General features: G+C 40.7%; 1 non-coding gene across 1 annotated transcript; it reads left to right on the forward strand.

Moving 5' to 3' along the window:
* The first annotated feature begins 5,325 nt into the window (after positions 1-5,325).
* LOC127563531 (5S ribosomal RNA) lies at positions 5,326-5,444 on the forward strand. The gene has a single exon (XR_007953989.1). It is a non-coding gene; the product is annotated as a 5S ribosomal RNA (ribosomal RNA).
* Positions 5,445-5,665: the final 221 nt, after the last annotated feature.

Raw genomic sequence — 5,665 nt, forward strand, 5'->3', positions numbered from 1 at the left:
AGGCTGAGTATTTTTTTCCATGGAAAAATATGGACATTTAATGAAACAGATGAATTGCAATTATTTCTAAGGAAAAAACCAGATCTAAACAACAACAACAACAACAACAACAACAACAACAAAAATCATCTCCAAGCATAGGACTCAAGAGAAACAGAAAAAAGTAAAGGGAACTCTTGAGAATTGTATTTCTATTGTGGATATACATAAAGACTATGTGTATAATTTGAGTTTCCTGATATAACATAAAAAAGGGAAGTAGAAATGGAAAGGGGATAGTGTCAGAAAAAGGGGAAAGGGGGAATAAAAAGAGGGAAATTAGTTCCCATGAAGAGGCAAAGGAAACCTATCATATCTGAGGGAATTCAGAGAGGGCAAGATTGTGCGAATCTTACTCTCATCAGAATTGGCTCAAAGAGAAAATAATTTGCATATTTGTTTTACAGAGAATTTTCTCTCACCTAATAAAAAGGGGAGAGAAAAAGGGAAAAAGAAAAGAGCAAAAAGGGAAAGGGGAAGAGATTCAAAGGGAGGAGGGAGGGATCCTAAAGAGGGTGAGTGGCATGACATAAGTGAGACCCATAAGTTTAATACTGGAAAAGAGGGTTAGGTGGGGATAAGAAAAATAAAAGTATAATCTGAGGATAATAAGATGGCAGGAAATACAGAATTATTGGCTAAGAAATGGACTAGTTGATTAGTGGAATAGGTTAGGCTCATAGGACAAAATAGTCATTAACTTTAATAATCTAGTTTTTGACAAACCCAAAGACTCCAGTTTTTGGGATAAGAACTCACTGTTTGACAAAAATTGCTGGGAAAATTGGAAATCGGCAAGGCAGAAACTAAGCATTGACCGTCACTTAACAGTATACACAATTATAAGGTCAAAATGGGTTCATGACTTAGGCATAAAGAATGAGATTATAAATAAATTGGAAGAGCATAGGATAGTGTACCTCTCAGACCTGAGGAAGAGGAAGGAATTTATGACCAAAGAAGAACTAGACATCATTATTGATCACAAAATAGAAAAATTTGATTATATCAAGTTGAAAAGTTTGGTGTTGGACTTCCGGTTAAGATGGCGGAGAGGAGGCACACAGCTGCATAAGCTCCATGCTTTCTCTCACTATCCATTTCATTACAAGCCTCTGAATTAATGCTTGACTGAAAAAAAAACCACAAATAGTTACCAAGAGAAGCCATCCTTGAGATTCGCCAAGAAAGGTCTGTCTTTACTGAAGGGCTGGGATGGTTTTAGATCGGGCGCAGGCTGAGGGCAGCGGCAGTGAGAGCACGGGAGCAGACTGGAGAGGGGGTGGGGAGTGATCGCAGCCGTCTCTGCGGGGAGAGCTTCGCTACAGGACTGGATACTTTGCTCCGGCAGCAAGTCAGCAGCCCAGCAGAGAAGCTAAAAACACCGGGGCTGAAGAATACAACCCCAAACAGCTGGAGTCTCTCGGGACCTGGCCGCCCCCCCTTCCCCTCCCCCCCACAGTGACTCAGCACGCTCTGGGATCTCAGAGCGCAGGCGCAGCACAGTCCTGCTAGTGCCTCACTGCTGCCCCCCACAGTCTGTAGAGGAAACTCGGTAACACACCCAGCCTCCCCCAAAGAAAGACTCCAGTTTTTTCTGTTTTTCTTTGGTAGTTTGTCTTTGATTATTAGACAGAATGAGCAAGAAACTGAAGAGGACTTTAACCCTTGACAGCTTCTATACAGATAGAGAGCAGACTCTAAATCCTGAGGAGACTAAAAACAGACAGTCCCCAGGTGAATCCCCAAAGGAGGAGATCATCTTTTCCTCAGCACAGATAAACCTCATAGAAGTGATTAAAAAGGCTCTCACAAGGGAGCTAGAAGAAAAATGGGGAAAGCAGAGTGAGGCTTGGCAAAAGGAGAGGAAAGCTATGGAAAAGGAGAGGGAGGCTTGGCAAAAGGAGAGGGAAGCTTGGGAAAAGGAGAGGGAGGCTTGGCAAAAGAGCCTGGAGATGTCAGTTAAAGAGAGAGTGGATAAAGAAGTAAAATCCTTGAAAAATAGGATTGGTGAACTGGAAAACAAAATTGGCGAAATGGAAAAAAATTCCACAGAACAAAAGAACTCAATGGGACAAATAGAAAAAGATTTTTAAAAAGTGAGTGAAGAAAATACTTCACTGAAAATCAGAATTGAACAAGTAGAATTGAATGACTCGAGGAGACAAGAAGAATCAGTCAAGCAAATCCAAGAAAATCAAACAATGGAAAAGAATGTGAAATACCTTCTGGGGAAGACAACAGACCTGGAAAACAGATCCAGGAGAGACAATCTGAGAATCATTGGACTTCCAGAAAAACATGATGAAAAAAAGAGCCTGGACACTATTTTCCAGGAAATTATCATAGAGAACTGCCCAGAAGTCATAGGAACAGAGGAAAAAAACAAACATTGAAAGGATTCATCAATCACCCACTGAAAGGGATCCTAAAATCAAAACACCAAGGAATATAGTGGCCAAATGCCAGAACCTTCAGACGAAGGAAAAAATATTGCAAGCGGCAAGAAAAACCCAATTCAAGTATCAAGGAGCCACAATAAGGATCACTCAGGATCTGGCAGCATCCACATTAAAAGATCGAAGGGCCTGGAATATGATATTCTGAAAGGCTAAGGAACTTGGTATGCAACCAAAAATAACTTACCCAGCTAGAATGAGCATCTTTTTCCAGGGAAGAAGATGGACATTCAACGAAGTAAGTGAATTTCATCTATTTCTGATGAAAAAGCCAGAACTTAACAAAAAGTTTGATCTACAAATATAGAACTCAAGAGAAATCTAAAAAGGTAAAGATTAGTCTTGGGAACTATATTTCCACTATATAGATGTATAAAGAATACATGTATACCTTGTTCTAGAAATTGATGTGGAAAGGACATTGTACCAGAAAAAGGGTAAAGTGGAGGTAGTACATCTCATGAAGAGGCATAGGAAACCTATTATATCTGAGAGAAAGAATGGAGGTGGATGAATATAGTGGGTATCTTACTGCCTTCAGAATTGGCTTTAAGAGAAAAATCTTAAGACATATTCAATCTATGGTGAAATTTCTCCCACCTCATTGAAAAGTGAGAAGAGAAAAGTGAAAAGGGAAGGAATAAGCTAAGCGGAAGGGAATACGAAAACTGGGAGGGAAAGGGGTAAGATAGGGGGAGGAATTCTAAGGCGGGGGGAGGGATACTAAAAAGGGAGAGCTGTGAGAAGCAAGTGGTGCTCACAAGCTTAATACTGGGAAGGGGGGAAAAGGGAAAGAAGGGAGAAAAGCGTAAACCAGGGTTAACAAGATGGTAAGTAATACAGAATTGGTCATTCTAACCATAAATGTGAACGGGGTAAACTCCCCCATAAAGAGGAAGCAGTTAGCAGAATGGATTAAAAGCCAGAATCCTACAATATGTTGTTTACAGGAAACACACCTGAAGCGGGGAGATACATGCAGGTTAAAGGTAAAAGGTTGGAGCAAAATCTACTATGCTTCAGGTGAAGCCAAAAAAGCAGGGGTAGCCATCCTGATCTCAGATCAAGCTAAAGCAAAAATTGATCTAATTAAAAGAGATAAGGAAGGGCATTATATCTTGCTAAAGGGTAGCATGGACAATGAAGCACTATCTATATTAAACATATATGCACCAAGTGGTGTAGCATCTAAATTCTTAAAAGAGAAATTAAGAGAGCTGCAAGAAGAAATAGACAGTAAAACTATAATAGTCGGAGATCTTAACCTTGCACTCTCAGAATTAGATAAATCAAACCACAAAATAAATAAGAAAGAAGTCAAAGAGGTAAATAGAATACTAGAAAAGTTAGATATGATAGATCTCTGGAGAAAATGTAATGGAGACAGAAAGGAATACACTTTCTTTTCAGCAGTTCATGGAACCTATACAAAAATTGACCATATATTAGGACATAAAAACCTCAAACTCAAATGCAGTAAGGCAGAAATAGTAAATGCATCCTTTTCAGACCACGATGCAATGAAAATTACATTCAACAAAAAACCAGGGGGAAGTAGACCAAAAAATAATTGGAAACTAAATAATCTCATACTAAAGAATGATTGGGTGAAACAGCAAATCATAAACATAATGAATAACTTCACCCAAGAAAACGATAATAATGAGCCATCATACCAAAATGTATGGGATGCAGCCAAAGCGGTAATAAGGGGAAATTTCATAACTCTAGAGGCCTATTTGTATAAAATAGAGAAAGAGAAGATCAGTGAATTGGGTTTGCAACTAAAAATGCTAGAAAAGGAACAAATTAAAAACCCCCAGTCAAACACTAAACTTGAAATTCTAAAAATAAAAGGAGAGATCAATAAAATTGAAAGTAAAAAAACTATTGAATTAATTAATAAAACTAAGAGTTGGTTCTATGAAAAAACCAACAAAATAGACAAACCCTTAGTAAATCTTATTAAAAAAAAGGAAAGAGGAAAATCAAATTGTTAGTCTTAAAAATGAAAAGGGAGAACTCGCCACTAATGAAGAGGAAATTAGAGCAATAATTAGGAGTTACTTTGCCCAACTTTATGCCAATAAATTCGACAACTTAAATGAAATAGAAAAATACCTCCAAAAATATAGCTTGCCCAAACTAACAGAGGAAGAAGTAAATATCCTAAACAGTGCCATCTCAGAAAAAGAAATAGAACAAACTATCAATCAACTCCTGTAATGGGCTGAGGCTTGAGTTGATGCACTGAGGTCCCAAGCACATGAGGCTAAATAGTAATTGGACCATACTCTATTAATAGATAAGCTTGGAGAGAGAATGGCCCCCACCCACTCTTTGTGCAAGTCCTGATGTGTTGTATAGGAAATGACGATTTTGGTGGGTGGAGGCAGGGGAGTGGAAAAGGAAGGGGAGGAGAGACTTTTGGGACAGCCATTGCCACGGTTGGCTCAGCTCACTTTTTCTGTTTTGTTAAGTGTCTGAGGCTGGATTTGAACTCAGGTCCTCTTGACTTCAAGGCTAGTGCTCTATCCACTGAGCCATCTCCTCCCCTTCCTCTTGACTTCAAGGCTAGTGCTCTATCCACTGAGCCATCTCCTCCCCTCCGTGCCTGTTTACAACTCGAAGCACAGATGAACTTTTCCTGCAGCTCACTGGGAAAGGGTCTGGAAGACCCGAGGGCGGGGAGGGAGCCTCACGCTGGGCACCCCACCCTAGCACGAGGCACTGTCCGCGTCCTCCATGTCTGGTCTGCTCTGTGGGTGCGGAGTGCACACTTCCATGCTTGTGGAAATCAACAAGTTTTTACTGAGCACCCGAAGGACTCTACGGCCATACCACCCTGAACGCGCCCGATCTCGTCTGATCTCGGAAGCTAAGCAGGGTCGGGCCTGGTTAGTACTTGGATGGGAGACCGCCTGGGAATACCGGGTGCTGTAGGCTTTAACCGTGGCAATGGCCGTCCCAAAAGTCTCTCCTCCCCTTCCTTTTCCACTCCCCTGCCTCCACCCACCAAAATCGTCATTTCCTATACAACACATCAGGACTTGCACAAAGAGTGGGTGGGGGCCATTCTCTCTCCAAGCTTATCTATTAATAGAGTATGGTCCAATTACTATTTAGCCTCATGTGCTTGGGACCTCAGTGCATCAACTCAAGCCTCA

Source organism: Antechinus flavipes, chromosome 4 (assembly GCF_016432865.1).
Source record: "Antechinus flavipes isolate AdamAnt ecotype Samford, QLD, Australia chromosome 4, AdamAnt_v2, whole genome shotgun sequence".
Taxonomy (NCBI): Eukaryota; Metazoa; Chordata; class Mammalia; order Dasyuromorphia; family Dasyuridae; genus Antechinus; species Antechinus flavipes.